Below are 26,551 nucleotides of genomic sequence, written 5' to 3' on the forward strand. Positions count from 1 at the left end.
CCTCTGATTTCCATTCTCAGATCCCAAACATGCAGTGGACCTGTTGAAAATATTGATGTTTCACAGTTAGTGTTAGGTAGTATTTATACCATTTGTTTCCACAAAAAGTCTTATTTTTATAAATAAAATAACTGGTGACTAAAGAACTTTGAATAATGTATTAGTTCATTGAAACAAGTGGCCTACATTAATTCAGATTATAGGTGAGAGCAATTGTAACTTTTTAAGAAATGCAAATTCAAATAGTGGAGTAATGAAAGAATGGCTTGTTTATGAGTTACAAACTCTTGAGTCAGAACTTGGTGACTGCCAATCATGTCAGCCTGTCCCATTTGATGATCCACAGCTTTTTCAGTGACATTCCAATAATGTCTTTTGTCCACTCCAGTTTTACTTATTTTCCTTGCCCTTTTATGCTTCCCTCAAAGGATATTTGGAAAAAAATCTTTTTTCTAATTATCACCTGCTCATATCATGTGACCAAAATATGTTTCTGTTTTCTGATACTTCTCTTAAGGGAATAGTCAAATTTTATTTCATCCAGGACACATTTCTGTTTCTCCCAATCCATGGGTCTGTTATCAACTGACTTAACAAACCCTAAAATTCATAATTTAAAGACTTGTATCTTATTACTCAACAGCTGTATATGGCTACTAGAAAAGCCATTGCTTTAATTATTCTGACTTTTGTTGTTATGGCAATGTCCTTCATTACCTTGTTTAAATTTGTAAATTGCATTTAATTCATTTTTAATGCTTTATACCCATTTTTGTTGATGAACACACACACACACACACACCATAAGTGTCCGTTTTCTTCATTATGGGCTTACTAAGCATGCTGGTTGACATTGTTGTCTTTGTTATTTAACGTTAGCGCATATTTTTCATTTCCCATTTTTACTTTCACAATGAGCTCTTCCACATCATTTTTATTTTCAGATAATAAAGTAGCATACTCTGCAGATTTCATTAATGTCTAATCTCCAAATGTGATTCCAAATTTCAATTCTGCCTGTCAGGATCTTTTAAACTATACTTAGCTTGGGCTCAAGACACAAACGACTCATCAGCAGCACAGCTCCTTAAACAACACACATACTATTACTCAATACTACTCATTCTTTTCCACTCCTCCTGCTATTCCTACTCCTTACAAATACTGTTAGAGAAAATGTCCCTTTCTGGCTGCTTTACTTCCAACAAATACCTCTTCCCAACATTCTCAGCTGTTTCACATAGCTTTTATAGACATCTGCCATGCTGACACTGGGGAGACGGCTTAAAGAGAAGAGACAGAAACAGCACAGAAATTGTTTAAGCAGCCTACCACAAACCTCATCTCTTAGTAAAAAAAAACCCCAATCCTGTTTTTTCATGAGGCTCGTGCCGTTTATTTGTGTCTTTCCCATGCTGTAGTAGCAAATCAGCGATGACATTTTGCTGTCCATATCTTGATATATGATACTGAATTGGCAAGGTTGTAATGTGAGACACTATTTGGATTAACGGTGAATTGGTATATTTCATTTGTTGCAGCCAAGTGAATGGTTGATGGGTATTACAATGACTTCCCAACCCCCAAAATATACACGTAGAGCATTGATTGCCCATTTTAGTGCACAGGCTTCTTTTTCAATGGTGCTGTATTTTTGTTCTCTTGGGAGGAGTTTCTTTGAGAGATAAATTACAGGGTTGTCCATCCCTTCCTGATTTATGATGAGCACTGTGCCTAGCCCATTATACATGTCTATTTGTAGGACAAAAGGTTGGTTAAAATTCAGCCCTTTCAATATTGGCTTCACGCACAGCATGTGTCTTATTTTATCAAAGGCTTTCCTTTCATTTGAGTAGGGGCTAAAGACTTCTTTAGACCATTCTCCTTTAACCTTTTCAGATCTTAATGCTTCCTGCTTTCTGAAAAAGGCTTTCTTACTCTTTCTCCTATGTCTTCCGTCCAAACATCTTCTGATCATTTTGCTGCCCTTTGAACTGTTTCTGGGTCGTGGTCTTGTGCCCAAAATCTCATTTTGGTAGGGAGCACATTTAGAAACTGTTCTAAAATTACTTCCTCTCCCAATTTTTCTTTGCTTCTTTCTTCTAGCCTCAACTATTTCCTACCTAGGTCTTCCAATCTTCCCTACAATATATGAATCCCTTCCTGTTCGTCATCTGTGTAGCTCCTAATCCTCTGCTTGTAGGTTACATGATACATGTATAGGATTACCTCTTTAATATGATAATCTATTACTCCCAGGAGTGAGATTCTACCAGTTCACACCTATTCGCTAGAACCTGTTGTTAACATTCTAAGCAGTTCAGAGAACCAGTTGTTAGAAGAAATTACTGGCCTAATCCTGTAAGGAAGGCAGAGAGAAAACATTCTGGTGTTGCTTACAGTAACTGCCTCTCTGTTAAACCTTATTACATTCTTGGCAGGACTAGACTTCCTGTCTCAGGAGCCTCTCTGGAGTTTTTTCCCCCTCCTTAGCTGGTACTTTGTGTGGAGTGACCATTCAAAGTTACAATGGCACTGAAAAAAGTGACTCATGACCATTTTTCACACTGATGACTGTTGCAGCATCCCCTCAGTCATGAGAGGCCAGGCGAGGAGATGCGTGCCTCGATGTGAGTGATAGAGTTGGCCACGCCCAGCCAATAACATGACCACCAAGCCATGCCGACCCAGTCACATGACCACCAAGCCATGCCCACCAACTAAGCCATGCCCACAGAACCGGTTAAAAAATTTGAATCCCACCCCTGATTACTCCCCTAGTTGAAAGACTATTAAAAGCCCTTAGAGCATTTCCTGATAAGCATGGGGCTACTAATCTGGCCACCCATTCATTCATAGTCCATTTATGAGAGTTAGTAACTTTCAAATGTGGCAAAGGTTTCTATATCTTCTTCTGTTAACCCAGGGATTTTGAGATCTTTGGGACCATCTCTCCTCTGTTCTGAAAACCCGAGAGATGAATGGTCCCCCCGTCTCACTTCCCTCCTTGCCTCCCTTTCACTCTTCCCATTCAAGCCTATATTTCCACTTTCCCTTCAAAAGCTTTCTTTTTAAAAGGGCCTTTTCATCTGCTGTTGCCTCAACATTCCTGTAATGATACCGGAGGTTCGTCACTTTTCTGCCTGGTCTGCCTTTTCTTTCACTAGGGTAGATACCTGTCTCTATCAAAGTAATAGTATCTTTTTTAGGGAGAACATATCTGCCCTTTCTACTTTTTCCTTTCCTGTTTGTGTCAGCTTTGGAAGCCATATTGACACGAGACGCTTCCACACTGCTCCGTTTTTAAGCCTGGGAAAATGGGAGAGGGGAATTTCTTGGGGTGTATGTGGTTAGACATAATAGCATTCTTCTTCTAAGTCAAGGTCATGTTGTTCTGCACTTGGGTGAGGGGACGTCTCATGTTGGGACGGATGGTGATTGGGGCATAGGATGCGATGATGGGTGCAGGGGATGGATTTGTAGTTTTTACTTATTGCAAGGAAACCCAGAACTTTCAGCTTCGGGATTCCCTGGATGTGCCAGTTTGCTATCCAGATAAAACAGAACTTTTGAGAAGATGTCTGTCTTGGAGTTATTTGTTGGAGTGGAGGTTTTCTGGAATGCTGACTGATTGTATAGGCTCTAGTGAGAGGTCCAGTTTCTGCAGCCAGGATTGTTGGCTGTTGCCTTGTTGGTCTGTTGGTCTGAACTCTGCAAGAGCCCAACTCACTTCCTTTTGCAGCTAAGGTTTAAATATCCCATTCCACGCCTTTTGGGATATCCCACCACTGCCACCACTTTGTCGTAGGATTTTTAAAAAACTATATACACAATTAGATGTGCTCAAGACACAAAAGAGCCAACAACAGCACAAGTCCCTAGACGGCACACACAAGCACTCACCTATTATTACAGTCACTACTCACTCTTCCCCATTCCTATTACTGCTGCTACTCCTACTCATTGTGAGTATTGCTATTGGAAATATCCCTTTCTGGCTGCAGCTGCTTCTTTACTTCCACACACAAACACTTCTTGCCCCTCAGCTGTTTCACAGCAGTTGCTTTTATAGGCGTACAGGAAAGAGCTTAAAAATAAGGTCCAGAAGCAGCACAGGTGCTGGCAATTTGAGCAACCTGCTTGCCCACACTGCTATTTTTATAATCAGTGTAAATTAAACAAGTTCAGGGACAGGATGAGTCCTTCTCTTACTCCCTACATTATTCTGAGTCACTCTGTTTCGTCAAACTCCGTTTCAACAGTAGCTTCTTACTCATTGTAAAAGAATAACTGAATCTTCTAGCACATTCACTGGCTTTATTTTCAAATTCTGACGTGAATTACCTTCAAAACAAACTTGCTGTTATCAATAAAACAAAATGTTTTAAATTATCTTAAATATTTTCTCAAATACTCCCTTTAATTTTTTAAGTAATATGTACATATGACACCAGTAATTCATGAACTGTTCCACACACTGCACTCACTGACTGTATTCTACTTCTCCATCTTGCATTTTCTCATATAGTTGTATTCCAATGTTTTCCAACCAATCACCCTCAGATATAAACTGTGTTTTGGTTGTTTAAAACAGGCTGCAGTGAACTATGAATTCACTTTGCTAAATTCTATAACCCTATGTCCTGCAGTCTTGCATTTACAATACTCAGAATGAAATTTTGTGGATTAGAGTGGATTTTAATCTGGATAATCCCTCTGTTTTAAAGCAGTGTACAAATACTAGAATTAAAATTATTAAATAGTATTAAGCATCTCACAGATACCAAGGGAAGTAATCTATACAGCTTGTACTACTACAGTGGACAAGTGACTACAAGTTTGCAGTCTATAAATCACAGCAAATGTAGCAGATTGTCTTTTCTTAATCTTACTGATTGTGCAGGACTCCATTGGGGGAAATGATCTCTCAAGTATCTGAGACTGTTTACATGCCCAAGGTAAACCTGGTTTGCTTGTTAGTCAGTGCACTTGCTTCAACAGAGTGTAACGTGCATGCCAGATATTCTGCATAGAATGCTTCTGCTGAATTCTATTGCTGATAAGTGCTCCATTAGACTTCATGTAGATATTATAGTGCACTGGCATCTCAGCAGTCAGGGAGCAGAGGCATCGTCAATAAATTCTCTTCTCTGAAAATGTCCTTTCAAGTAGGATTGGAATCCATCTAGCATAGTTCTTTAACAATTCCCAACTCACACAGATGGTCTAGGAAATAGTGTAGTATACACTATCAACAGCTGCTGAGATACAAAGCAAATCAGTAGAGTAAAATTACCCTTCTTCCTCTCTAACAACAAGTCATCTATCAGGTTTTAGCCAGTCCCAAGCCAGGTCATAACCCAGATTGCAAAAATATGTCTTCCAAAAGACTCAAGGCTATGCATCATTTATTCAGCTTCATGATCAATCTTAACATTTTTGTGGATCCAAGAGCTGCAGTTGCTGGAATGATAATACAAAGGTGGTAAGATCATTTTTTCTGTTCTTTTTCAGTAACTACTGGGTTTTCTTTCAAAACAAAACATGAAACTACAAAAACAAATATGTATCTTTTTAAAAATGAAGTTTATTTTCAGACCAGAATTTTCATGCATCTACTTCTTCAAAACGATGAGAAAATAAATCATCAGTGTCCACTAGTAGTAACTTATTTATTTATAAAATTTGTAGGCCGCCCTCTTACCTCAAGATAACTCTTGGAGCTGATCTTGAGGTGCAAAAATGTGAGCTTACTGAGTTTAGCGGATTAAGCAACACACATTCCCTCATTAGAAAAGCAAGCCCACTTAGGTTTGGTAAGAATTCCCCTTAAGAAAGGGATGCATCACCCGCAGGCCACGCCCACCCCAGATCCACAAAGGGGGAAAATATCGTGAAATGTCACGTGATGGCAATGTGACGCCTTGAGTTTGACGCCCGTGCCCTAAGACAAAAAATAGTCCTGATTCTCTACATATCCATACTCTTTTCCGACTCTTCCTGCTGATGCCTTAACTGTTACTCGCATGGTATGCAAGTGATGAAAATAATGCCATGCTGATACAGTGCAAGTTCCAATGCTTCTGTGTGAACGCTATATCATGTTGTCACTTTGCACGGAGAAAAGTGGACCAGCTTGTATGGTGACAGCATAAAATTGCTTTCATCATTTTGATGAATGTGGTAGATCCTATGGATGCTCCTGCTGTTGAAATCCATTATTTTTAATTTCAGATGCTTCGGCGTGAAAAATTAGTCATGCATTTAGCAAAAAAATTAAAACCTGTTGACCATTATTTTCTTGGTTCTCATAATTTAAATTAAGGTTAGTAGCTAAGCTGCTTTTGTGCCTGCTGGACTTCGTGATCCACTTCCTTTTTCAATTAAAGCAGAAAAGGAGATGGAAAAAAAATGTAAAGCATGGGTGTCAAACTTGATCGCGTCACATGACGTATTGTGATGTTTTGCCTTTGCAGAGACAGGGTGGGCGTAGCCTGTGCATGACTCAACTGGTCCGTGGGCTGCCAGTTTGAGCATGCCTGATGTAAAGTAATAAAGAATTTCCCCTTTTAACAATTTGTGACTGGCCATTCTCATAATGTGATAGCCCCTTTGGCTGCTAGTTTGTGAGATTTTTAAATCCATACCTCTTCTCCAATATTTGGGCTCATACATTACATTGACTCTCATAACTTTTCTGTAGTTTATGTAGTTTCAGTAATTCTGTAAATCACAAACTTGTATAGTTTTCTTTCTACCAGAAGTATCCAACCGAGCCACAGCTGCCTGAGCTGCAAGAACTGATTTGGAGGAGAAATATTTGCTTTTTTTTTCTCGATGACAGCAAGTATTTATATTCAAAAAAAGCTCTGCCACAAAGTCCATGTAATCGGGAAAGTCAATATTTTGCAACAAAAGCAAAATCAATTCATTAGACCTAAACAAGATCAGACAAAAAGAAAGCAGCAGTGTTTGATGTATTTATTTTTATATGCCATCTCTTAGCATTTTGTATAACAACAGTTTATGCTATATGTTTATACACAATTAACATTTCATTTGTTTCTATTTCCACAATTGCAAATGTTTCAAATACAGAAAAACAGAATAAAACTCAAATGCTTCTGTCTTGTGATAGGTTTTATTTTTCCCTCTGAGAGAACATGAAGACATTTTCTGAATTGGGTTCAAAAAGCTGTGGCCTCATCGGAAGAAGCAAAATAACTAAAAGTCATTTTAAATAATGGTTTCTTTTTTTATCTTTTTCTTATCCACATCAATGGAATATCTTTCCTGGGTTTTAAATAACAGTAAGCTGCAGTTGAATTTTTCCAGTAAATAGCTGAAGCTGAACCTATCATCCAAAGTCACATCCTCTAAAGAAATTGTCATCTTCTTACTGATGATCTTGCTTTCTTTTTGAATTCCTCAATTTGTTGCATTTGGCATAGTACTGGAGGACAACATCTGTGGGATTATTGGCCAGAGACAATTGCTTGTTCACTGAAGAGAATAAAAACATTTGCAGGTGTTGAGTGCCAAGAAGGCCAATTAGACACAATTAAGTAGAGAAGCCTTTCTGATAAAATAAATGGCTAACTTGAGTATTTAACTTATTAAAGAAAAAAACATTTTTATTAGTGCATCGGAGGCAGCTTAGATAAAAGTTCCACAATACCTATGATAAATAGAGTCATATTATGTCAATCTTAGTTCCCATCTTAAACAATGGGAACAGTTGTGATTAGATTACTTTTTGGCTTTTGGGGCTAAGATGAAGTGTAGAATAGAAATACACACAAGAAATAATGACTTTCACATCTCAGAAAAACCCTTTGCACATTACAATAGTCAAATTCTTTCGGTATATCTTGAAAGTGGACATGAGGCAAAGGGTTAGAAGAAGATAGTTTGAGGATGGATAAACTATTTTTTTTTCCACCAAACACTCTCTTTCAACTTCCATCAATTCCAACCACCAGTCCCAGCAGTCAGGCATGAAGGCATTGTATGTATCAGCATATCTTATCAGAATGGCTACTCTATGTTGGAGTGTACTTAGCAATAACTACAAGCAGGATAGTGGTTATTTTGCATTTCAAACAGACAATTTGAACTATTCAGTCCTAATTGATACATAACTTTATAGCAAAGCCTTCTATATTATGATAGTGCTGCCTTCTTGCTTACCTTTCAGGCCCCCGCAATGTTGGCTGACTTACCTTCTTTCAGCTTGATCCGGAGGTAGACAATGAGCAGTAACAGAAGTAAAGTTACAGGCAGGAAGATTCCAGTGAAAAGAAACCAGCCAGGCACCTTGCTCAGAAACACTCCTAGATTATATCCCATGGCCTAGGAAACACAAGCAGTAATGTAGGCCTACCAACCCACCGTCTTCGTGTGTTTGCGTTCCTTGATAATCCTTGCTTCTGCCGAAGGGCCTTTGCTCAGTCCTTATGACATTTCCCCCTTTCTGGACTTTGTTTTGTTTATACAAGCCTGTGATTCCTAATAAGAATAAGCCACTTACAGAGTTACTCGGTGCAAAGTTTAAAACAGCATGTTGGAATTATGCTGAGTGGTCTAACTAAAGTAGAAGAAGAGGCTTTGTTTCCTTTTCTGAGGTCAATCATTGTTTGGATATCTTCTGCCCTGATCATTTATTACGATCACAACAGTTCATGTAAGAGTATTATGTTATATAAGATGCATTTTTGGCACTTGTCTTACATTGCTATGCGCTGAAAGCTATCTTTCTGCACGGTTAACAGATGAATATTGCTATTTCTTATCTCTCATTTCCAGAAATATGGTATAATAGTTGGGGATCAGGTGTTCTCATTAGCTGCCTCTAAGAAATTTTGAAGCATGGTATTGCCAAAGAAAGTGGGGTTACCATCCAAAGTAATGTTTTGGGAGTTTAAATAGAACTAGTGATATAAACAGAAAGATAAAAGTCCTAGGGTTGTTTCCCCCACCCCCCTTAGAGTTAAATTTAATCATACATAACGTGCCAATAAATTTCATTGAGCACTGAAATCTCTTTGGTGACTCTTGTTCATCTCTTCTGCTATCTTCGGGAACAGATATGATGATCCTTGTTGTTCCTTGGTGTTATTCTGCTCTAATTACCATGCTTTGATTCTGAGCTAAATAAACCCTTTTATTTACATTGCATTTTCTCCAATAAGAATCATATAAAATATTAAAACATTGACATGTCCAGATACAGAACAGATTTAAACAGATTTAAAATTAGTTTCCATATAATTAATACAAATGCTCTGCATTATTCTAATTAATCTTGAACTCCTTTATTTGGTGATTCACAATACAGCATAAAATACAATAAAACATAAAAGCAAATTCCCTAAGGATTGCTGCTTGAACTTTCTAAACTGTAAGGTGTCTGTAAGCAAGGAAAGCAGTGGAAGACTGAACTTGATCAAATGAAAAGCAAAGTGAGAGAAAAACAGACAATTGATTGCTTGTAGAGTGTCAAGCTTACTTTATGGATCCCACATGCTCTATCATCATTTTCATTTAAAGACCCCATAATCCCTTGAGGGATGGAGGTTGGGCAACTGAATGGAGCTAAGCAGAGTGTTTAATGGCCGGATGCCCTCCCTAGCCAAAGCTGAGTTATGTTCAGCAGATATATTCTCAGTGTGCCCAGAGAGAGAAATACTCACAACCTCCTGATTGTGAGGTGAGAGCTCACCTCTAGACTTCCACACCATTCTCATTTCACATGCTCTATGTATTTGTAATATTAATGTTGCTGTGCTGACAGAAGTGAAAAAATCAAAAACATCTTTTCAGTGACATGTTTTACTCAGCAACTGGTTTAATAAATATGACAAAATAAATACCCCCATTCATGAATTTTTTATTCTGTTCTGTTATATGGCTATGGAAGCCAACATTACTGTGTCATGTCAAAAACCATTACTTTCTCGTTCAAAATTCCACATGTCTAGCAATAAATTTTACTTGGTTTCCTTCATGTGTGTATTTTAGTGACAATGTATTTTTTGAACTTGTCTTTCTTATTTTATATGGTGTTCGTGTCTTTCAATATACAAGTGGCACATCACTTTAGCTCCTTATTGAGTTGAAATGATGCCTCTAGAAATGTAATTGTATTTGCTCATGTTTGGTCTGTCTGCATTCTGCTTTTGTTGCATTCACCTCTTACAAGAGGTGGTATTCAGCAGGTTCTGACCAGTTCTGGAGAACCAGTAGCAGAAATTTTGAGTAGTTCGGGGAACCGGCAAGTACCACCTCTGACTGGAGATTTTACAGTATCCTTCCCCTGCCACGCCCACCAAGCCACGCCCAGAGAACTGGTAGTAAAAAAATTTGAATCCCACCACTGACCTCTTACATACACGTCTCTCTCAACCTGCATCATGCAAATTCTTTAGGGGAAACACTTTCTATACTGACAAAAAGCTGCCATCAGACTGATTGATCAACAATAAAGGGCAATCTCCTATAATAACTTGCCCGTTGCTGTCATTTTTTTACCACAGTCTGATAGACATTTGGATGGGGCATGGAAGTAGCCTTCTTTATTATGGGACTGTCCCAAAAAGAGCTAACTTCATTAATGATTTTCTATAATATAGCATATAACAATTTAGGGATTTAAAAATATTTATATAATGAAGACGTATATGACAGTAAGTACTGTTATGTAGTTTGGACGATACAAGAACATCCTAGTTTTTTGTGCAGTTCCACAATGCCCCTTAAAGCATTTGATAAGCTGATTCATGCTGAGAAGCCTGAATAGATGAAATTCATATTATTTTCTCCCATATTTTCTCTTTATATAACAGAATAACCTGCACCTTTATCATTTGATCTGGACTCATAAGAAAATGGGTTCAATTGCTAAACAATTTGTTGTTTGCTAACTAAATCATCACTTGAGACTTTCAAGAAGAGATTGGACTGCCATTTGTCAGAAACGGTGTAGGGTCTTCTGCTTAGGCGGGGGGTTGGACTAAATGATCTACAAAGTCCCTTCCAACTCTGATTATCTGTAAAAATAGGTCATCAGCATTGGATGAGCCATTGTTAGTTTCCCCCCAAAGTCCTACCTTCACATACAAACTTTAAAGCTGAAGATATTGGCTCAAGGCAGAAGAAGCAAAGAAGGCGTATTAACACCTAAGCAGTAGGCCCAAATTAACTTTTTCTAGCTAGCCCCCCTGCAATGAACTCTGATTAAGTGCTCAATCCCAAGATTGTATTCAAGCAGACAGTACCAAGTTAAATTAGGCTGAATGTATTGATTTTATTTGTACCTCTGAATTGGTTTTCCTCTATTCCTATTTCCTTAATGAACTTTTTATAACTGGAGATTTGGATTCATTGGCTTTAAAAAAGAATCACCTCATTTAATTTTTTTTATGGCTTTAGAGCTATACCTGGTAGTTCAGAATTGACAAAAGAGTTGTTAAATTCTTATTTCTTGACAAGAAGATCCAAAGCATTTTTCTTTCCATTTTTCTGGAGCTGGCCTGAAGGGAGAGACATCTGGTAGAAGAACTATCCAGCTGGACAAATTGGAGCAGTATTTCTCAAACTTTGCAAATTTTAGAAGCATGGAATTCTCCTGCCAACTCCACAGTATTTAAGTTGCCAGGTGTCAGAAATATGTTAGCTGGGAAGTTCAGAATTCGGACTTCAAACTTGGCAACTCTAAGATGTCTGAACTTTCTCAGGTCCACACATCTTAAAGTTGCCAAGTTTAAGAAACACAGGATTAGAGGGAGTCTGGAGGATCAGCCTGGCTAGTGCCAGTCTATCAAGAATCTTCTTCAGGAGCCCTTAGAAGAATAGCTCTTGCAGGAAAGTTCTCCAATCTTTCCAGTTAGCTGGCAATTAGGATGCAATGTTTGATTCAAAGCTTAAGCAGTTGAATAGTTATTGGTTGCTTTAGGTTTAATATACCTTTGGACTAAGAGCTAGAGTAAGAATTAGGATAGCTATTTGTATTAGGGTCAAGTTTCAATAAAGGGTTGCTTCATTGCTTTATTGAAACATGGTTAAATCTTTTATTCTTTGTCTTTCCTATTTGTAGGCTTACTACAGTGTTAAGCTCTTTTCACCCTGGAAAAATGACCTTGAAAAATATTTTGACTCCAGGAAAGTACAGAATGGCATTTAAAGTAGTCGGAGTGCAAACCCACTTAGATTAATTTATAAAGGGGACAAATGTATAACAAGCTGGGAAAGTTACAACTAGATGTTAAGTTTGTAAAAAATACATATTCTAACTAATGAAAACTTTTTTTTAAAGCCTAAACATGGGATTCAACAAATTTGTATTAGCAGATATCCAATTAAAGCAGATGGGGTAACTATTATGTCTAACAGCAGTCTTAATGAACTTTGTGATAGTGAGGGACACTTTATTTTTTCATAGTAATGATAGTTACTATTTATTTGATTAACTTTTATGGCCCCATTAGGAACATTTCTGAAATTGTATATATGTCTGTGTGTTTGTGTGTATCTAATTAAATTTAGAGACTCTGGGTAGTTTGTAATTCCCTCCCTCTTCCAAAAAACAAAAATAAAACACAAACACACACACCACAAAAACAGAGTTTCAACAACTGTTCTGTTCCCAGGCACGGAAGCAGCAAAAGTTTTCAAATATTTCCAAAACATTGTTAGAATTGGAGCATACAGTTTTCTGGTTGAAATATTTTGTAGGCATCAACTTATAATGTCTTCTAGACATTATGTCATTCAAGATTCTCAATTATACAGAAGTGCTTAAAAATTATGTTCCCTCACACATATGATGCATCCTTATCCTTTAAGAAATCATTAAAAACATAGTTGTTGCCTGAAATCTTGGAATTGGATGAATATGGAATCCCCTTTAGCTTAACTTTGGTTGTACTGTGCTTTCAGTTGGCTGTGCTTTCTTTTTATATGTACAATTTTTGTTTTATTTGTAAGCAGCCCAGAGCTATTAAGAAGTCAGACAGCCTCTAAACTGGAAAATAAATAAATTGGAAGTTATCGCAAGCATATATATTAGAATTCAACTTAATATTATTATTCTGAGCTAAAATAAAGAAGCTGTGACACAAGGTGTAAGGAAAGCAATCTGAATAATTATTGAAATAGAATACCCCATTAGTGTAGTATAATGTATGTGACTCAGCCAAATAATAAGTGAAGTGACATTCCACATTTTTGCGTGCTGAGAGTTTGCTCTGTGCAATGAACCTGGCATTTCCCGGGTTTAATTTGTTTCTACCAACAATATTGATTTCTAGTATGGGGAGGAGGATTTGAGATAATCCAACAGTTTGTCCACTGCTGATCTGATTGGAAAAAAATCTCATAACAGCTGAGAGCAACTACCTTCTCTTAAACTTTCAAAGGGCAATACCAAAGGAAAGTGTGGTGAGGGTTGGAATAATATTTGTGGACCCCCAATGACCCAAGCGGGCTTGATTTAAATATGCTGGAATCTGTTTCTTGACTGAAACCGAATCCAAAACCCTCAAGCCCTTGAAAGGTAAGTCCAAGACTGCTATTTATGAAAGTTGTAGACTTACTGTAATTCACCCAGTTGTTAGCCATGATGAATTAAATACCTTCTGTCACTTACCGATTTCAGGTGTAATGTGACATGAAATAATAAATGACATTTGGCATTCGTCATGGCATGCCATTTATTTCTTGTAAATGCTAATTTGATTTATGACATTTCACCCCTTAAAACTATAGTTCTACATCACGATGAGGCTCTGTCGTCTGCCTGTTCATAATCTTTCCCTGACAGGAAGGCTCTATTTTGAACCTCACCCTATTTTTCATCCTCTGTTTTTCCCCATATTATTTATAATAATAAATGATAAACCTCAGTCTTTTGGAACCCCGTGCAGATTAGAGATTTAAGCTGAATAAAACAGTAAATTCTAAGAGAAGGCTTTTGCATCTAATTTGTCAAACCATCATGAGTAACAGAAAGTGACAGAATTAAGAGAATAACAGAGTTGGAAGGGACCTTGGAGGTCTTCTAGTCCACCCTCTGCTCAAGCAGGAGATCCTATTCCATTCCAGACAAGTGGCTGTCCAGAATCTTCTTAAAAGCCTCCAGTAATGGCGCATCCACAACTTCTGAAGGCAAGCATTCCACTAGTTAATTGTTCTCACTGTTAGAAAAAAAAATTCCTTAGTTCTAAGTTGCTTTTCTCCTTGATTAGTTTCCATCCATTGTTTCTTGCCTCGCTTCTTGTCTTTGGAAAAATAGATTGACCCCCTTCTTCTTTGTGGCAGCTTCTCAAATATTGGAACGTTGCTATCATGTCACTTCTAGTCCTTCATTCCACCAGACTAGGCATACCCAATTCCTGCAACTATTTTCATATGTTTTAACCTCCAGCCCCCTGATCAACTTTGTGTCTCTTTTCTGCACTTGTTCCAGGGTCACTACATCTTTTTTATGACCAAACCTGAATGTGGTATTCTAAGTGTAGTCTTACTAAGGCTTTATAAAGCAGTACTGATACTTCACGTGATCTTCATTCTGTCCTTCTGTTAATGCAATCTGGAATGCATTGGCTTTTTTGGCCAATGCACATGGTTGGCTCATATTTAAGTGGATTCAGATGAGTGCATAGGGACAGGTAGTATTCTAGCTTCTCAAATTGCTATTGTACTCAGGATCAGGGTTCCTGCTGAGAAGTAGATAATAGTAACAGAGGATGGGAATTCTTGAAAGGAAAGTGGAAAATCCACCTCAATCTAGTGGACTCCTTCCATGCTACATTTATAAGTCTCCAAATATTTTTATTAGGAGCGTTTTTATTCATTTTTATGCTTTATTATTTTAGTTGTATTTCAGTCTAATATCATCACAAAATATGTTACTTTATTCTATGTATTTAATTATTAGTCACATTCATATAGTTGCCCAAAATACTAAAAGCAACCAGGAGATGCACTGTGTCACCCACCTCAATCCTCTGAGATGATCCAGAAGGATACTATGAATAATGGTACCAGAGGTGGTATTCAGTAGGTTCTGACAAGTTCTGGAGAACCGGTAGTGGAAATTTTGTGTAGTTCAGAGAACCGGCAAATACCACCTATGACTGGAGATTTTACAGTATCCTTCCCCTGCCATGCCCACCAAGCTACTCCCACAGAACCAGTAAGTAAAAAAATTTGAATCCCACCACTGAATGGTACCAAACTACAGCAATTAGCAATAGCAATAGCAATTGCATTTAACCTAAGTCCTCATTTTACCAACCTTGGAAGGAGGGAAGGCCAAGTCAACCTTGAGCCAGTCAGGATCAAACTCCTGGCAGTGAGTTAGCCTGCAATGCTGCATTCTAACCACTGTGCCACCCCAGCCATTGGTATTTATTGGATTAAAAAACATTTTGCACACCCCTAAACCAGAACAAGCAAATTAAGAGAAATTATGGAACAGTTCAGTTTTCCCAACTGGTGTGGTTGCATGACAACTCCCATGATTGTCCATCAGCATGGTCTTTGGCTAAAAATGGGGCAGGGAGGAAAGTTGAAAGAAACCTTCTCATTGTCAAAATTTATCTCTTCCTCTTTCAGTTGGAACTAAGTGAGAAGAGATGTGAGTGATTAATCCTGCCAGATCACATTTGCCTAAGCTCACTTTCTCTGGGATTCTCCTCAGGACTCTCCCATTCATCCCTCACAAGGCATGATCACAGCTGCACCTTACCACTATGAGTGGATCCCTCTTTAGGGTTTTTTCCCGACATTATCTCACCACCCTTTACGGCCACTGTGTTAAATATTATTAAACTATTTCCAGAAATATTTTTTTTTATTTTTGTTCCAGTTTACCAGCAAGTTTCCTTCCTATCCTTTTTTTGTCACATTCTTGGAAGGAAGTAGTAGTTCCCAATTGATAGAGGCTACACACAGAACAATGCCAAGTTGGTATTTTTTTTTTCAAAAATATCTTTAAATAGTCCAGGAAATACAATCAAAATGCAATTAAAGTGGTTAGGCTAGTAAGCGTCTTCCAAAAGAGGGGCGTTTTAAGAAGGGTGCTGGGAGCACAAAGTGGATTTAAACCAAAAGCACAACTGCCAACTGGTCATGTAACAAGGGATCAAACTGAAAACTGCTTAGTGATAAAAACTTGCTGCTAATAAAACAAGCCTGTTATTGCTACTACTGCTGTTGCTATATAGGTTGGTGTCCATATGCCTTTAGACTAGAGCTTCAGGCGTTTTTCTAAATGATTGACAATAAGAGAGTCATACACTTCTAATCTGCTCTTCTCCCACTCCCGCCCCCAACACTCCCCACCCCCACACTCCTTCTACTAGTTTCGGTACTAACAAGCTTCTGTGGACACACAGGCATCCAGAGCAGGAATCTGTGTAAAATATAAGGTCCCTCTTTCATTTTCAGGCCTTGCCCTCAGTGTACAGTATTAGCAAATCACATTTCAGTGTTTTAGAGCAGAGGTCTCCAACCTTTCCAGCTTTATGGATTGGCAGCAGTGATGAGGATAGAGGATGATTCCGCATGAGCAAGTGCATACGCAGCTCCATTTGCGCGTCAAGTTTACACATACACCACTCACCGAATTGAAGCTCCCCCCTCCCCCCACTCACTGGTGCCCTAAGCACTGACAAATCTTGGTGCCCCCCATTCTTTGTCCATACTGCACAAATGAAGCCATATTCTCAACTTTGTGGTGTTCCCTTTGGGGCTGGTTCTCAGCCGTTGGTCCAGATAATCGTAGATAGAAATATGAGTCAGCAAACAGGCAGGGTTAGCACTGGGAGCATTTGCATTCCAGTGTAATTTATTCCCTTACCCCACTCACCTAAATGCTTTTAACTCTGCCCTATGCTCGTTTCCCAATCACCCTTCCCTATTATGCCTAGCCTCCTTTAAACCTTGTATACTAATGGCCTGCTTTCCTATCCCCGATTCCCATCTAATCCCCTTTTCCCAGCCAGTATACACAAGTCTCTCCCCCCAGGAGTTCCAGCCGTTACCAATGCTCAGTGGCATTTTGGGATCCCCAACGCATCTGTAAGGAATTCCCCCACTCCGTTGCCTCCCAGCCATTTCTTGCTCCATGACAGCCGAAATCCTAGTTAGCGTCAGAATGATAGAAACAACGTCAAGGCTGGCTTCCCCAGCTGTTGCCTCTCAGCCATCGCCCCTCAGCTGTTTCAGCTGACTCAGGCAACATCACGTGTGTGTGCCGATCCCACCGGGACCCAAGACGCCGCTGATGTAGATTTGCACAGAGTCCGACACTGGTGCCCTAAGCACATGCTTAGTCTGCTTAATGGTTAATACACCACTGCTCCCATTCATGCAAGTGGTGCTGCACCCATGCTTGCTGGCTGCTTATGCGGCCCAGTTCTGAACAAGCTGCAGCCCAATACCGGGCCACGGCCCAGGGGTTGGAGATCCCTGTTTTAGAGGGCGAGTAGAAAGTACAAGTAGTCTTTGATATACAACCAGAATTCCACCCAAGTTTATGACCTTTTTTTTGCCGCAGTTGTTGAGTGAATCTCTGCAATTGTTAAGTGAATCTTGTAATACAGCAAATCCCGGTAAATCTCCCCTCCCCGCGTTGACTTTGCTTGTCAGAAATTGGCTGGGAAGGAGGCAACTAGTGATCATGTGGCCCTGGGAAGCTGCAAACATCATAAATACATGCTGGTCGCCAAGTGTCCAAATGTTGAACATGTGACTATTGATATGGTCATATGTACAAGGACTGGTCGTAGGTCCTTTTTTTCATATCTTTGAATCAGTGGTGGTATTCTACCAGTTTGGCTCAGTTCAGGTGAACTGGTAGTAAAAAAAAATGCTACTGTTCAGCCATAAAGAAACAGCTACTGGTTCGATAGAACCGGCATTTTTTCCCTCCCAATGATCAGCTGTTCCTATGATCAGCTGTGATGGGATCCCCCTCACTGTCTTACTGCTTCACCCAGCAGGCTTCCCTGAGGCCCAGGAGGCAAAAAAAAAAAAAAGAGCATGGGTTCTGCTGCTGTGCGCCCCCCACTCCGTTTTTTGCCGCCTGGGCCTCAGGGAAACCTGCTGGGAGCAAAAACTGCCTCCCAGGAGGCTTTCCTGAGGCCCAGGAGGCAAAAAAAACAGAGCTAGGGGTGCTGCAAAAAAGAAGAAGCCATGCCCACCCAGTCACATGGCCATGCCTACCTAGCCGTTCCCACCTAGCCACGCCCACAGAACTGGTAGTAAAAATATTTGCATCCCACCCCTAGTTGCTAAAGGAATGGTTGTAAGCAGGGGTGGGTTTCTACCAGTTCTGTCCACCTCTATAGAACTGGTAGTTCTGTAGAGCAGCAGACATAGAACCGGTTCTAAGTCTGCTACTGTTTTGGCCCGCCCGCCCGCCTGGGCTCTTACCTGACCTTTATTTCCTGCTTTTTCAACTGCAGCTGCTTTGCACAACACAGCTGCAGTTGAAAAAGCAGGAAAAGAGGGCTTTTCCAACTGCTGTGCACCCGCGCACAGTGCTGCTCAGCTGTCCGGGCAGCTCAGCAGGTCCTAAATTGCACTCGTGCGACTCGCGCGACTCGCACACATGCGCATGCGATGCAGAGCATCAGAACCGGTAGTTATGCTGGTCGGATCCCATTCCTGATTGTAAGTCAAGGACTACCTGTATCCTGATCTTTCCTATTGGTCATTTTCTTCGGGAGGAAGGAAGTCTTTTGCAATTCCCCCGCCTTTCTTTATGGAAAAGTAATGCCGTTGAAGCATTTATGGTTTTGCTTTCTCTGGTGTTTACAGATGATCAGGATATTGTCGTCATCTTGTTAGAGGCTTCCTTAATTTATTTTTGTTCCTTGGGTGAACCTTGTTTGTGACAGGTTTTGACATTTCAAAATTCTAAGGTTTGTTAGGAATGCCTTAAGAGAAATACTAGTTGTTTAGCAGCTGTAGCTGAGAATAGGTTCAAAGCCTGTGGGAGTAAACAGGGATTTTACCCAGACATATTAGTTTAACTGAGTTAGGAAGTTCAGCAAAAATAAAATAAAAAAGTTGAGCTAAATGTGACCTTTTAAAAGTTAGTCAAACATATGCTGAGATGAGTCACAGGAGAACTGAACTGATTGCATCTGTAGCTGCCCCTTTATTAGTCCAGGGCTCTTTAAATTGCTGGAACTAATGGTAGATGGGTCAAGGGTCAAAAGAGATGAGAGATGAAATGGGCCATTGCATGAAAAGGAAAACAAAAAAACAAAAAACAGAGCAGATCATAGTCTGCTGAAAATGAGGAGGACCAAGGAGACCTGAGAAACCAATGAATGCCCTGAATCAGGCCCAACACAACAGTGGCACTAATCCCTCTAAGAGTGGGGCTTCACGCCCCAGATTGGTTTGGATTTCTCAGAATTACCTCCAAGGACAGCAATGCCACAAGATAGCCAAAAGTTAATAGAATAGAAATAGAATATAAATAAAATAGAATAGAACAGAACAGAACAGAACAGAACAGAATAGAATAGAATAGAATAGAATAGAATAGAATAGAATAGAATAGAATAGAATAACAGAGTTGGAAGGGACCTTGGAGGTCTTCTAGTCCAACCCCCTGCCTAGGCAGGAAACCCTACACCATTTATCCAATCTCTTCTTAAAAACTTCCAGTGTTGGAGCAAGTTATTCCACTGATTAATTGTTCTAACTGTCCGGAAATTTCTCCTTAGTTTTAAGTTGCTTCTCTCCTTGATTAGTTTCCACCCATTGCTTCTTGTCCTGCCTTCAGGTGCTTTGGAGAATAGCTTGACTTCTTTGTGGCAGAGAAGCAAAGAAGCATGCGTTCATAAGAAAAAAAAATTTTTTCAGAAGTAATGGCCTATTTGGGATCCCTTGCTCCCAAGGAAGTCTATATGCTCTGGGTGAAGTTCTAGTCATACCAGTTGTGCTGGAGGTAAAACCTTGAAGGTTTTGTATAAAACCCGCCATTTTTGAGAAAAGCCCAACACTGAAAGCAATCTCTGTACTTTACACATTCCTGTACCTAGCTCTTTAATTTCGTCTTCTATTGCCTTCTTTTTTGGACTCTGACCCATTTTGGACTTTGACGCGCCTTGCTTTGTGCCTTCTGTACTGGCATTATCTGCCTTCACTTATTTAAACTTATTTAACTCTCTGCCTGCATGTTGACTGCATGGGCAAACCTAGAAGCTCATAGTTGAGGCAGGACAAGCAAGCCCTGAAGAAGGGGCCTGATGGAGTAAGCAAGAAGTGAGGAAGATATTTGTTTCCTTTTGTCAACAATGGATAAGATATTCTCCTATCAAGATTATGTATTACCTTGTGATTATATTTATATACTGCTATTGGGAAGCCAAGGACCAATTCCTGGCCATTTACACAGTATGCAGTATGCCAGACAGACTATTTTGGCACAGAATATAAACTGAGCCATTTGCTATATTTTCAAAATGTATCACAACACAATTCTGAGTCATACTTCCCTCTGCCTATCAAGCGCTTCACTCCAATCCCTATTTTTGGAGGGAGAATGATTTTAAAAAAATATTTTTTGAAAAAATAAAAATTGTTCCTTAGGCATTTTAGCAGCCAAGGTATTATTTTTACTCCTTTTCCTGATTCCTCAACTTTACAAGCCAGATCACATATTTTGGGCCCACTCACACTAAAGTATTCATAAAAGACATGCTTGTAGGCATCAGTTGAACTTTGACTTAATCCAAGGCTGGCCTCTCATAGATAAACGTGGTTTCTGGAAATAATAGTGCATCATGGGTCAGCTGCAAGATTTGTTTTTCAAGTCAGGATTCCTTCAGAGACATGCAAAATTTCATTAAAAGTCTCTGGGCATAATTCCACTGAGAAGCTTCTTATGAGTCATCAGAGCTTGATAACAGGTGTGGTTTCTGGCAAAATTATGCTTTGGCTGTCTATAATAATAGAAATAAACCACTGGAAGGAATGCATGTCTGCTTTCTGAGCCTTTCCCTTGGTGTATTTTTCTGGCGACTTCTAGGGTGCCTGGCAATGCTGCTCCAGTGTCATGATAAGAAGGCAAAAGCCAGAGAATCCCTGGCTGCAGCCACACAAAGAGGGAAAACCTTGGAAGGAAACCCTTGTGTTTTCCGAGCAAAGAGCCATTGTCCCTGTCAGTGCAGCCTCAGCACACTTTATAAAGAGCAGTTCTAAATTAAGCCTCACAGCATTGCCCTTTCTGAGCTAATTAAGTTACGATCTCCCCTGAGCAAAATCTCCAACTTTTGCTTCTTCCTAATGAAGAATTCAAGATGCTCCATGAAAGGTCGCGCAGGGTTTGTCCTCCTCTTTCCAATCAGCTCCTTGCATTAAAAAAAAGGGGAGCTCAAAAAGTCCTCTTGAGACATTTTCCCAGTCTAAGTTGGCAAAGTAAGAGACCTGAAAACAGGCCATAGGCTCACCAGTATTTCCTAAAGATTAAGAATGCTGGGAAGGGCGAGGTTTTCTACCTGAAGGAAATTCTAGCATTTTTCAGCCATTCTGATAGGTAAGAAACCATGGGTAGAAACACACACTTGTTCTGTCTGAAAAACAAAACAACAAAAACAACAAAAAAGGTTGTTAGACGAAGGTGAAGTTCTACTTTGGCACAACATGAATTTCCTGGTAATCAGATATTGCAAGGCCAGAGGCTTGCAATTGTATGAAATCCTAATATGTGTTTTAGAAGCACAAAGAACTGGTTTTTTTCCCTTTTGAAGCTAACAAGCCAATAAATAATAAGCAAAATGTGCTGGCTCATCTCTTGGTGAAATTAATGGGAATTTTTTTTCTCTCTGTAGCAGAGACAAAACAGAAAATAGGCAGATTCATCTGGCCTGTTGCTAATAAACACTAGACACTTCTATCCATGATCACTTGTGATTTCTTGCACAGTCATTTTGTTTTACTGCAAGGGATGGCTAGAAGCGTCTTCCAAAGAAGCTTGTGAGCCTCGTCAAAACGTGGCTACTTTCACAGTGGGAAAAGAGGTACTTCCTCTTTGAGCTTCCACTCAAAGGCAGCTACAAGTGTGACAAGTGACAAAAGTAGCGGCATATTATCACTACATAAGCTCTACAGTGTTGTATATGTGCTCATCTACACGCTACTAAAAGTCTCATTATGACCTTTAACTGGGCAATGGTGACCTTTAAATGGTGCATAATAGGGCCACAATTATTCAACCAAATTTATGGACTAATTTATAAAACGTGTCCAAAATCCAGGACCCATGACTCCCCAGGAAATTAAATTTGGGAAAGTTGTGGCTGCTTCAGTGCTATCGGCTACTACTATGCTGCTGCTGCTTTGGTCACCTTGATATACTACCTTCATCTCTATTTTCAGTGTTTCCTGGCAGTTTCCCAGGCAGTCTCGCAGTCCCTTGCTCTCTCTCCCCCATCCAGCAGCAGCCACTTATTAGAAAGGGAAGGGTAGGGAAGAAGAAAAGAAGGGAGGGAGGGAGGAAGAGGAAGAAAGAGATTGGAAGGAACCCCTATGAATTCTTCCTAGCCCATGTCATCCCCAACACACTCCTTAGCCTTCTCCAACCTGCATCACCCCCAGGCATTTTCCCCAACCCAGGCAACACTTCTTGTGTTGTCCCACACACCACCCTCATCCTGCAACACCTTTTGAGCAACCCCACACATCCTCCCTTCTGGTGCTGCCATGCAAGACACCACTAATGACCTGCACAATGCCTCTTGTGCATTCCCATGCACTCCCAGGCATACTTCCCAACCCACGCTACTTCCCCTTGTGCCATCCTAGACGAGCGTGGCACTTCATGCATTGGGAAGGGAAGGGAGATTTTTGATGCTCTCATACAACTCCCACAAGGAAACTCAATGGGGAAACTGGCAGGAAGTCAGAACTTGCTGCTGCTCTTATTGATTTTGGCATAGTGGGGGTCATACTCCTTCTGTTCTTAGGTAAGGAAGTATCTCTGAAATGATGAGCCAATAGAGCATGTATTGTCTAGTGGACGTAAAAAAAGGTGTTATGATGATGCCATTTTCATCATTTTGAAAAAGCTTAAGATCTTGAGATGACAAATCTTTTGAATAGTTTGCATGATACTTATGAACACCTCCTCATTTGTCTACAGTTAACAGCTTAACTTCTTTGCCAGGAGTTTGTGAAAGATCTTGTTACTTCACTGGAGTTCCAAAGGTTAATGGATCCTTAAGCAAGATACACAAGAGCTCAAACTCAACCTATGCAATCCTTTCCTACTTGCTTAATCTGCTAAACTAGTACCTGAGTACACTGAGAGAAGTTGGGGGTTTGAAAGTGCTTGCTTCTTCTTTCTATGCAAGAAAGTTTTTTTTTATGAGGATTACTAGATCATGACAACCATTACCATACCACATTCCCTGTTTCCTAGTTGTCTTGCATATCGAGTGATTAGTCTGTTAAGAGCAACAGCCTGTGAGTGCACCATGAGCTACCTTCTGCAAAGATCCAGGACTGCAGCTCATAGAATGTGTCAGCTCTTTTTCTTTTTCTTTTGGCCTTATTTATTTATTTGATTTGATTTGATTTGTCAATCGCTTACAAGATAATAGGTATAAGGATAAACATAGTTATGAATAGAAGAAATGAGTACATATAAGGAAAATAAAAGAAACAATAGGACAGGGACGGTATACACGTTGGTGCGCTTATGCACGCCCCCTACAGACCTCTTAGGAAAGGGGTGAGGTCAATAGTAGAAGGTCTAAGGTTAAAGTTTTTGGGGTTTGGGGAAGAAACCATAGAGTCAGGGTAGAGTATTCCAGACATTGACCACTCTGTTGCTGAAGTCGTATTTCCTGCAAAAAGTTTGGTGCAGTTAACCTTGAGTTTGTATCTATTGTTTGCTCTTGTATTGTTATGGTTGAAGCTGAAGTATTCATTGACAGGTAGGACATTGCAATGTATGATTTTATATACTATACTTAGATCGGACCAAAGATGGCATAGTTCTAGGCTTTCTAGGTCTAGAATTTCGAGTCTGGTGGCATAAGGTATTCTGCAACGAGTAGAGGAGTGGAGAACTCTTCTTGTGAAATATTTCTGGACTTTCTCAACTGTGTTAATATCAGATATGTAATGTGGGTTCCAGACTGATGAGCTGTATTCGAGTATTGGTCTGGCAAATGTTTTGTATGCTCTAGTTCAGGGGTGTCCAACCTTTCACCTTCCCTGGGCCACATTAGAAGAATTAAATTTGGTTTGGGCCGCACATAAAATAATATAACAGTAACGATACCTGATCATCCAAAAAAACCATAGAAAACATAGTTAACATATTAAATTTATTTGGAAATGAAGTTAGTGAGATGTTTTTATTATTTATTATTTATTAAAAATTATTTATTTTTTATCGCGGTTTTATTATCATGGTTTTTTTTATCACGGTTTCTTTATCACGGTTTATTTTCCAGCCAAATTTTGCGGGGAGGGGGGAAGCTCGCCCGCCTCGCGCCTACCTCTCCTCCTGCAAATGGCCCGGCTGGATGAGGCAGGACTGGAAGGCAGAAGCAGCAGCGGCGGCGGGGGCAGAAGCAGCGGCGGTGGCGGGGGCAGAAGCGGCGGCGGTGGTGGGGGCAGAAGTGGCGGTGGGGGCGGCGGCGGGGAAGAAGCGGGGCGGGGCAGAAGTGGCAGCGGGGACAGAAGCGGCGGCAGGGGCAGAAACGGTGGCGGGGGCGGCGGCAGCAACAGCAGGAGGTGGCGCTCTGACAGCGCCCACCTTTTCTGTTGCTGCTTGGCCTGGCGCTCGCCTCACCCCGCCCCGCACCTGCCTCTCCTCCTCCTCGCTGGCTCTGACATGAAGGTTGGGGTGGGCACTGGGCCGCATTACGAGGCAACCTGGGCCGCATGCGGCCCCTGGGCCGCGGGTTGGACAAGCCTGCTCTAGTTAGTAGTGTGATATTACCAGAGAAAAAGCTATGTAGGATTAGGTTAACAACTCTTAATGCCTTTTTGGCTATGTAGTTACAGTGGGCTCTAGCACTTAGGTCATTAGAGATGAGTATTCCAAGGTCCTTGACAGAGTATGGATCATCAACAAGGTCTTGACTATTCAGGTTGTATTTTATTTTCTGATTATTTTTTTTGCCAATATGTAAGACAGAGCATTTATTTGTTGAGATTTGAAGTTGCCACTTGTTTGACCAATTTAAATTTTGACCCTTCAATTTAGCCTCATGAGCATTTGCCTAAGGAAGTGAATGTTCTTCACACAATTTACTCCAAGGGCATTTCTAATCATGATGCTTTACTTTTTTAGTCCCTCCTGCACGCGGTATCATGACTTAAAAATATAGAGATTCTGTATCTATAGATAAATTTAGACCATCTGCAGTGCCATCCTGCAAGGATTATAGCTTGCAGGGGAACAAATACTTTGCGTGAAGAAGATCCCAGATAGAATCATTGGCATCTGCCTTTGCAAGGATCAGGAAAAAAATGAGATTAAGGCCTTGACCTGACACTCTAAGCAGCTGTTGCCAGATGTTATGGAGTGATGGGGGAAAGCAAGCTGTTCTCCTTTTGTGTCAGACAATTCCTTTTCCAATTGGAGCAAAAGATTCATATGGATTCTACATTTTCCATATGGGAATAAAAAAACTGTAGTTCCTCATTTTCGTCTATCATCCGATTTGTGTCTAACTGCGACATAATAGCTTATCTGCTATTAAAAACTGAACATTTCATTCAACCTCTCTTTTCTTTCCTGGCTTTCTTTTTCCATTCATACAAGATCCTTTTGGTTATTCGGTACACATTTGGAGAGGCTGGACTTATGAAAGTGTGGTCTACCTTTAGGTGGGACTTGTTGGAATGTAAGTCATTTGAGGGTCCGATGTTACACATTTACAGTTTTCAATAGCCATATACAGATATGTCCCTTGACCTATGACCATAACTGTGCAAAATTTATGTTGCTAAGCAAGACAGTTGTTAAGTGAGTTTTGCTCCACTGTATGACCTTTCTTGCCACAGCTGCTAAGTGAATCACTGTAATTGTTAGCTTACAGTTGTTGAATGATTTTGGCTTCCCCTTGACCTTGCTTGTAACAAGGTCACTAAAGGTGATCACTTGACCCCAACTGCAACTGTAATAAATAAATAAATAAATAGTCAGTTGTCAAGCATCTGAATTTTGAACATGTGATCATGAGAATGCTGCAACAGCAGTATGTGTAATATTGGTCCTAAGTCACTTTTTTCAATGTTCTTGTAACTTCAAACAATCACTAAATAAACTGTTGTAAATCAAGGAGTACATGTAGAGCAGAGATCCCCAAACATGGCAACTTTATGTTATGCCCCTGGTTGAGACTGATTCTGAGGGAGAGGAGGAACAGCCGGCAGGAGTGGAAGTGTGGCACTGGAGGTTGTGGAGGAGGCTGGGGAAGGGCAGAGGCCGGCTGAGCAGTCAGAGGAGGACCCAGGCCCATCCCCTCTCCATTTTAGGGCACGCAGGGAGGAGAGGATAACGGGAGAG

The 26,551-nt window shown here is 40.1% G+C and overlaps 1 long non-coding RNA gene across 1 annotated transcript; it reads right to left on the reverse strand.

Annotated features, from left to right (window-relative positions):
• Nucleotides 1–6,967: 6,967 nt before the first annotated feature.
• LOC148127723 (uncharacterized) lies at nucleotides 6,968–8,670 on the reverse strand. The gene is made up of 2 exons (XR_015745090.1): nucleotides 8,223–8,670; nucleotides 6,968–7,503 (listed from the first exon to the last, which is right to left on the reverse strand). It is a non-coding gene; the product is annotated as an uncharacterized LOC148127723 (long non-coding RNA).
• Between the last annotated feature and the right edge of the window lie 17,881 nt (nucleotides 8,671–26,551).

Source organism: Pseudonaja textilis, chromosome 1 (genome assembly GCF_049901715.1).
Source record: "Pseudonaja textilis isolate UNSWEBS1 chromosome 1, rPseTex1.2, whole genome shotgun sequence".
Lineage (NCBI taxonomy): Eukaryota > Metazoa > Chordata > Lepidosauria > Squamata > Elapidae > Pseudonaja > Pseudonaja textilis.